This window comes from Scyliorhinus canicula, chromosome 13 (assembly GCF_902713615.1).
Source record: "Scyliorhinus canicula chromosome 13, sScyCan1.1, whole genome shotgun sequence".
NCBI lineage: Eukaryota > Metazoa > Chordata > Chondrichthyes > Carcharhiniformes > Scyliorhinidae > Scyliorhinus > Scyliorhinus canicula.
In genome coordinates, this window is record NC_052158.1 from 65,069,843 (window position 1) to 65,078,882 (window position 9,040).

Here is a 9,040-nt window from a genome sequence, read left to right on the forward strand (position 1 = left end):
ATAGCCTATTTGGCCCTCAAGCCTGCTCCATAAGATCATGATCCGGGCCTCAACTCCGTGCCTGCAACCCCAAAACCCTTGACTCCCTTGTAGAACAGAAATTTGTCCATTTCCGAAGAGTCATAGTGGACTTGCAACGTTAACTTTGTTTTTTGTGGGGCAGCACGGTGACGCAGTGCTTAGCACCTCAAGGCACTGAGGTCCCAGGTTCGATTCCGGCTCTGGGTCACTGTCTGTGTGGAGTTTGCACATTCTCCCCATGTCTGCGTGGGTTTAGCCCCGACAACCCAAGATGTGCAGGTTAGATGGATTGGCCACGCTAAATTGCCACGTAATTGGAAAAAACTAATTGGGTGCTCTAAATTTATTTTTAACATTTAAAAAAAAATCTTTGTTCCTCTCACCACGTATGCCTCCAGACCCGCTGAGTTTTCCAGCATTTTGTTTCCATTTCAGATCTCTGGCGTCCGCAGTATTTTGCTTTTGTAAAATCTAAGTCAGCCTTGAACATATTCAATGGCCCGGCCTCCACTGCTCGATCGGGAAGAGAACTCATCCCCGCCTTAAACGGGAGATTCATTATTTTCAAACCGGGCTCCGGTTCTAGATCCCCCCACAAAGGGAAACATTCGCTCAGCATCCACCCTGCCAAACCCCTTCAGAATCTTATGTATTTCAACGAGATCATCTGTCATTCTTCTAAACTGCAGTGATTATAGCTCCAAACTGCTCAACCTTTCTTCATAATGAGTGCGATTTGATGGAAATGAAGCAGAGTCCCACGTCGGGCATGCTTGGCCGAGTGATTCCCATTGCTGCCAGCGCTGAGAACAACCCTGCCATTAAATGGGACACTGCTTCATTTCTGGGCCTTGCCAATTAATGAATGACCAAAGCCGTACTTAGTTCCATTTCCTGCATTAACGAGCTCTGGAAATGGAACCCCCCCCACTACAGCTCCGGCGCCCCGCAACTTACCAATGAGGCGGTCTTCAAGTTCCCAGCACCCCACCTCCTAAGGGCAGGGCACCCCCGGGCCCGTTCCCTGGCTCGGGCAAAATGCCACCCAGGCACCACCAGCCTGGCACCTTGCCCAGGGTGGCAGTGCCAAGGTGACCAGCTGGCATCAGGGGTGCCAGGGTACCACCCTACGCAGAGCCCGACCATCCAGTGGCCCCTGATCAACTGGGGACCCTCCCCTACCAAGTGCCGGTACACCTGTCCCAAGTTGATGAAGATCACTACTAAATGGCACTCCCCTGGAGTCTCCAAGACACGGGACTTAGATCCCATGCCTTGGGTAACTCCAGCATGAGCTTTTTCAAGAGATCCTAACTGCACACTTAAATATGAAAATGTGGATCCCATCCATAGTGGGTGGGATCCAGATCGTGACACCTCATTAGGTCTCATGAGGGGTAACAAAGCCGTCAAACCTCAGAAGATTGAATGACCTCGTTGGATCCTGAGTTGGGCATGGCGAGGCCGATAGATCAGGCCCAAGATCTCCCTCCTGCACCTCAGGAATTGACCTTGTGAACCTTTTCTGCACAACTCTCGATGCAAGTATATCCTTCCACCCTGTCCATGGTTCTCACGGTCTGGTCTGACCAATGATCAGTACTGTTGTAGTAAGACTTCCCTATTTTTATACTCCACCCCACCTTGCAATAAAGGTCAATATTCCATTTGCCTTCATAATACATTTTATTCTTCTGCAGCTTTCTGCAGTCTCTCCATTTAAATAATATTTAGCTTTTCTATTCTTCTTGTCACACTGGACAAGTTCACATTTTCCCACATTATATTCCATCTGCCAAATCTTGGCCCACTCACTTGCTATCCCTTCGCAGGCTCTCTCTGCCCTCCTCACAACTTGCTTTCCTACCTGCCTTTGTATTGTCATCAAATTCGGCCACATTACACTCGGCCCCTGAATCCAAGTCATTAATATAGATTGTAAATAGTCGAGGCCCTGGGACTGATCCCCGTGACACTCCGCTAGTTATGCCTGCCAACCTGAAAATTACCCATTTATCCTGACTCTGTTCCCTGATAATTAGCCAATCCTCTGTTCTGTGCATTGTGAGAGATTCTCAATGCTTCACGTGTCTGGGATAACGCACTTGTTGCAAATCGTTCCAAATCTCTCGGGCTCAGGCTTACTGTTTCCGATGCAGCAAGTGACATTCCATTACACTTGGGAGTGTCTTAGTTAGGAAGGGGAGTAGTACGGTGAGCACAGAAGGACAGGAGTCCACGGATGCTGAATTGACCACAATAACCAGCAGAGGGCAGTAAAGCGGAGCTACTGATTGGCTGTTCCGGTGAAATTTGCATACATGCAGTGCGGTCAGCATAATTTGAAGGTGTACCTGTGCAAGAGACCCGAGGTGTTCAAGTGAAGGAAAGCATCCAGCAGAGGGCAGTAGAGCGGAGCTAGGTGTTCAAGCGAAGGAAAGCATCCAGCAGAGGGCAGTAGAGCGGAGCTACTGATTGGCTGTTCCGGGGAAATTTGCATATGTGCAGTGCGGTCAGCGTAATTTGAAGGTGGTTTATGGAGGGGCTGTTGTCAGGTGACAGTTAAACCCAAAACACTTCCCCCCCACCCCCTCCTCTAACCAAAAAAAACAACCGCGGTCGTTGGAAAGGGGGAGCGCCTCCGGATTTTCGGCGGGAGCAGGGGCGTGTCGTGAAGGTGAGTGAGTGCCTTTAAATTTGCTTACCTTTCAATGGGAGCAGCCTCCGGATTTTCGGTGGGAGCAGGGGCCTGTCAGGAAAGTGAGTGAGTGCCTTTAAATTTGCTTACCTTTCAGCGGGAGCGTCCTCTGGATTTTCGGCGGGAGCAAGGGCCTGTCGGGAAGGTGAGTACCTGTATACAAGTCGGGCGTTGCTAAACCCGAGACACTACACTTGTAGTGTCCCCCACCCTTCCACCTCCTCTAACCTAAGGGGTTGAGGGAATATCAGGTAAGCTCTTCCTTTCTTTTTCTTGTTTTTGTTATCTAGAGGGGATGGCAGGGAAGGCAGTACAATGCCCTGCAGAATGTTTGAGGTGAGGGACGCCGTCAGTGTCCCTGCTGATTTCATCTGTGGGAAGTGCACCCAACTCCAGCTCTGTTAGGGAACTGAAGCTGGAGCTGGATGAACTTCGGATAATTCAGGAGGCAGAGGTGGTCATAGAAAGAAGCTTCAGGGAGGTAGTTACGCCAAAGAATAAAGATAGATGGGTGATGGTGAGAGGGGCTGGGGGGAAGCAGTCAGTACAGGGATCCCCTGTGGTCGTTCTCCTTAGTAACAGGTATACCGCTTTGGATACTGTTGTGGGGGGGGGGGGGGGTCTTACCACGGGTCAGCCATGGGGTACAGGTCTCTGGCACAGAGTCTGTCCCTGTTGCTCAGAAGGGAAGGGGGGAGAGGAGAAGAACATTAGTCATTGGAGACTCCATAGTTAGGGGGATAGATAGGAGATTCTGTGGGAATGAGAGAGACTCGCGGTTGGTGTGTTGCCTCCCAGGTGCCAGAGCCCGCGATGTCTTGGATCGTGTTTTCGGGATCCTTAAGGGGGAGGGGGAGCAGCCCCAAGTCGTGGTCCACATAGGTACCAATGACATAGGTAGGAAAAGGGATAGGGATGTAAGGTATTAATTCAAGGAGCTAGGATGGAAACTTAGATGCAGGACAGAGTTATTATCTCTGGGTTGTTACCCGTGCCACGTGCTAGCGAGTCAAGGAATAGGGAGAGAGAGCAGTTGAACACGTGGCTGCAGGGATAGTGCAGGAGGGAGGGTTTCAGATTCTTGGACAATTGGGGCTCATTCTGGGGTAGGTGGGACCTCTACAAACGGGATGGTCTACACCTGGACCAGAGGGGTACTAATATCCCGGGGGGGAGGTTTGTTAATGCTCTTCGGGAGGGTTTAAACTAGTTCAGCAGGGGATTGGGAACCTGAATTGTAGCTCCAGTACACAAGAAGCTGAGAGTAGTGAGGTCATGAGTAAGGTTTCAAAGTTGCAGGAGTGTACCGGCAGGAAGGAAAGTGGTTTAAAGTGCATCTACTTCAATGCCAGCAGCATCCGGAATAAGGTGGGTAAGCTTGCGGCATGGGTTAGTACATGGATAGAGCAAGGCAAGGCATGGTTGTTGCAGGTGCCGGGGTTTAGATATCTCAGTAAGCTCAGGGAAGGTGGTAAGAGAGGGGGAGGGGTGGCATTGTTCGTCAAGGACAGTATTACGATGGCTTAGAGAACATTTGATGAGGACTCGAATACTGAGGTAGTATGGGCTGAGTTAAGAAACAGGAAAGGAGAGGTCATCGTTTTAGGGATTTTCTGTAGGCCTCCAGTAAGTTCCAGAGATGTAGAGGAAAGGATTGCAAAGTGATTCTGGATAGGAACGAATGTAACAGGGTAGTTGTTATGGGGGACTTTAACTTTCCAAATATTGACTGGAAACACTATAGTTCGAGTACTTTAGATGGGTCTGTTTTTGTCCAATGTGTGCAGGAGGGTTTCCTGATGCAGTATGTAGATAGGCCAACGAGAGGCGAGGCAGTATTGGATTTGGTACTGGGTAATGAACCAGGCCAGGTGTTAGATTTGGAGGTAGGTGAGCACTTTGGTGATAGTGACCACAATTCGATTACGTTTACTTTAGCGATGGAAAGGGATAATGAAATAATGAAAATCGCTTATTGTCACGAGTAGGCTTCAATGAAGTTACTGTGAAAAGCCCCCAGTCGCCACATTCCGGCGCCTGTCCGGGGAGGCTGGTACGGGAATCAAACCGTGCTGCTGGCCTGCTTGGTCTGCTTTAAAAGCCAGCGATTTAGCCTGGTGAGCTAAACCAGGTATACACCACAGGGCAAGAGTTATAGCTGGGGGAAAGGCAATGATGATGCGATGAGGCAAGACTTATGATGCATCGGCTGGAAAGGAAAACTGCAGGGGATGGGCACAATGGAAATGTGGAGCATGTTCAAGGAACAGCTACTGCGTGTCCTTGATAAGTATGTACCTGTTAGGCAGGGAGGAAGTGGTCGAGCGAGGGAACCATGGGTTACTGAACAGTTGAAACGCTTGTCAAGATGAAGAAGGAGGCGTAGATGAGAGGTAAAGATGAGACGTGATGGTTCAGTTAGGGCGCTTGAGAGTTACAAGTTAGCTAGGAAGGCTCTAAAGAGAGAGCTAAGAAGAGCCAGGCGATGACATGAGAAGTCTTTGGCAGGTAGGACCAAGGATAACCCGAAAGCTTTCTATAGATATGTCAGGAATAAAAGAATGACTAAGGTAAGAATAGGGCCAGACAAGGACTGTTCTGGAAAATACAGAATGTGTCATTTGAAACATAGAACTCTGCCAATATCTGGTCTGGGAGAGTGCAGGGAAAGATCCCACAAGAGATTGGTGGCAGCTGAAAAGAGCAGAAACTGTGGTCAGCTCTTCTGTCAAAAATGCAGTCAATTTCAGTCTGTCAGAATTGTTATTACAACCTGCAGCAGGAGAAAGGGAAAAAGAAAAAGAGAGTTTGCATAGATTTCTTTGTGCTGTTGAAATATTGTAATGGACTGCCCCTTTAAGCCCCGTAGCCCATCCCCTATCGGAGGTCCGATCTCTCCCGCCAAAAAGCACTAAGCGCGGGCTTCCCTCGCTCCTCCCACTCCCCCCACGCGCGAGAAGAGAGCAGCAGAATGCGAAGCAAGAACAGCTGGCGGCCCGGGGGAGCTCCGCTCCCCCCAAGGAGGTGGAAGGCTCAAAGAAACGGCAGCAAGAATGAGGAGGATGAGAAGGAAGACGTTTGTTGGTGGACTCAGCTGGGAAACAAGTAAGAAAGATTTATGGGACTGCTTTTCTGGAGGTGGAGAGATTGTAGACTGCTTAATTAAAATGGATCCTGAAAGAGTAGACAGGGTATTGAATGGGGAGCACAAACTTGATGGGAGAGTTATTGATCCCAAGAAAGCTCAGGCTATGAAGGGCAAGGTTGAAATAAAATTGGCCCAGTCTAAGGAAGTGTACCAGCAGCAGCAACCAGCAGCAATGGGGAGGACAGAAAACAGAGAACAGAGAAAACAGAGAAACAGCAACAGGAGAGAAGGGGAGGAGAACTACAAGAGAGAGAGAGTTTGAAGGTCCCAACAACAAACCAGCAGCATCCAGAATCACTAATCGTTTTTCCTTTCTGTAAAGAAAGTGTTTGCAACTTATAAAAAAAAAGTATAATAATAATAAAATAACTTAACCTGAAAAAGTGGTTATTAGCTTACTTCACTTCCTTAGCAATGCAGGACCCAGGACATCGATGCTACTAAGGGGTAAGTAGGTAAAATTCTTCGGTGAAGGTATGGGTTATACCGGGGAATAACTTGGAAATATAGTTTGACCTGAATAGCACCCACAGAAGCCTGCATCGGAGTCAGGGAGTGAGAATCCCTGTTCACCATTTGGAATATCGGCCCTTTTTGGTATAGGAGGAATTCTAAGACAGAGTGGTGGATTTACAAAAACAGGACAGTAGTGGGAAGTTGTGCGAGGAGTCTGAGGAGATAGGAGAGGTGCTAAATGAGTATTTTTCGTCTGTATTCACACAGGAAAAAGACAAAGTTGTCGAGGAGAATACTGAGATACAGGCTACTAGACTAGAAGGGCTTGAGGTTCATAAGGAGGAGGTGTTAGCAATTCTGGAAAGTGTGAAAATAGCTAAGTCCCCTGGGCCGGATGGGATTTATCCTAGGATTCTCTGGGAAGCTAGGGAGGAGATAGCTGAGCCTTTGGCTTTGATCTTTACGTCATCTTTGTCTACAGGAATAGTGCCAGAAGACTGGAGGATAGCAAATGTTGTCCCCTTGTTCAAGAAGGGGAGTAGAGATAACCCCAGTAACTATAGGCCAGTGAGCCTTACTTGTGTTGTGGGAAAAGTCTTGGAAAGGTTTATAAGAGATAGGATGTATAATCATCTGGAAAGGAATAATTTGATTAGAGATTTGATTGTGAAGGTTAGGTCATGCCTCACACACCTCATTGAGTTCTTCGAGAAGGTGACCAAAAAGGTGGATGAGGGTAAAGCAGTTGCTGTGGTATATATGGATTTCAGTAAAGCGTTAGATAAGGTGCCCCACGGTAGGCTATTGCAGAAAATACGGAGGCATGGGATTCAGGGTGATTTAGCAGTTTGGATCAGAAATTGGCTAGCTGATAGAAGACAAAGGGTGGTGGTTGATGGGAAATGTTCTGACTGGTGTCCAGTTACTAGTAGTGTACCACAAGGATCTGTTTTGGGGCCGCTGCTGTTTGTCATTTTTATAAATGACCTGGAGGAGGGCGTAGAAGGATGGGTGAGTAAATTTGCAGATGACACTAAAGTCGGTGGAGTTGTGGACAGTGCAGAAGGATGTTACAAGTTACAGAGGGACATAGATAAGCTGCAGAGCTGGGCTGACAGGTGGCAAATGGAGTTTAATGCAGAAAAATGTGAGGTGATTCATTTTGGAAGGAATAACAGGAAGACAGAGTACTGGTCTAATGGTAATATTCTTGGTAGTGTGGACGAGCAGAGAGATCTCGGTGTCACTGTCCATAGATCCCTGAAAGTTGCCACCCAGGTTGAGAGGGTTGTTAAGAACACAGTGCGTTAGCTTTTATTGGTAGAGGAATTGAGTTTCGGAGCCATGAGGTCATGTTGCAGTTGTACAAAACTCTGGTGCGGCCGCATTTGGAGTATTGCGTGCAGATCTGGTCGGCACATTATAGGAAGGATGTGGAAGCATTGGAAAGGGTACAGAGAAGATATACAAGGATGTTGCCTGGTATAGAGGGAAGATCATCTGAGGAAAGGCTGAAGGACTTGAGGCTGTTTTCGTTAGAGAGAAGAAGGTTAAGAGGTGACTTAATTGAGGCATACAAGGTGATCAGAGGTTTAGATAGGGTGGACATTGAGAGCCTTTTTCCTCGGATGGTGATGTCCAGCACGAGGGGACATAGCTTTAAATTGAGGGGAGATAGATATAGGACAGATGTCAGAGGTAGGTTCTTTACTCAGAGAGTAGTAACGGCGTGGAATGCCCTGCCTGCAAAAGTAGTGGACTCGCTAACACTCAACGCATTCAAATGGTCATTGGATAGGCATATGGACGATAAGGGAATAGTGTAGAGGGACTTTAGAGGGGTTTCACAGGATGGCACAACATCGTGGGCCGAAGGGCCTGTACTGCGCTGTAATGTTCTATGTTCTATGTTCTATATCTGTGACCAAAGACAACAACTTGCCGGAGGTTAGCGACAAATGCAGAGTAAACATCGGAAGCAAAATAAAATTTTAAAAATAGCAGGAAAAACTGAACACATCAGATAGCATCTATTGATAGGATACACAATGGCTGGGATTCCCCAGCGATTCACTTTTCCTGCGGCAGTGCCCCCCCCCGCCCACGGGAGGAGCTGGTTTAAAACATTGGGCTAAACAGTTGGCTTGTAATGCAGAACAAGGCCAGCAGCGCGGGTTTAATTACTGTATCAGCCTCCCTGAACAGGTGCCGGAACGTGGCGACCAGGAGCTTTCACAGTAACTTCATTGAAGCCTACTTGTGACAATAAGTTATTGCACCTTTATGTTTACAATGGGAAATCCCATTGACAATGGCGGGAAAATAGAATCCTGCCACCAGGGAAGGGCACTTTGCCGAAAAACACGATGCTGGGGGACCAGAGAATGTCGCCCATGGTTTCAGCTATGGAACCCATCTTCAGGACTGGAAGGTATCTCAGGTGGATATTTGAGACTGGGTTGTGAATGCCAAAGTGCCTGTCCATTCTCCTGACTGTGGAATCTTTTATCACTACGATGGTAACTGAATTTCATTCCCCACTTTTTTGGCAACCCCTTGCTCTGCAGTGTTGTGGTTTTTACTGATGGTTCCCTTCCTGGGAGATGTTGTATTGGGGATTGAATGCCTGTTTGTTGACTCAGCATTCTTGTTGGATCCTGATTATGAGATTCCAGGTGGAAATTCACTGTCTGATATCTTATGTAGTCCAAACTTGC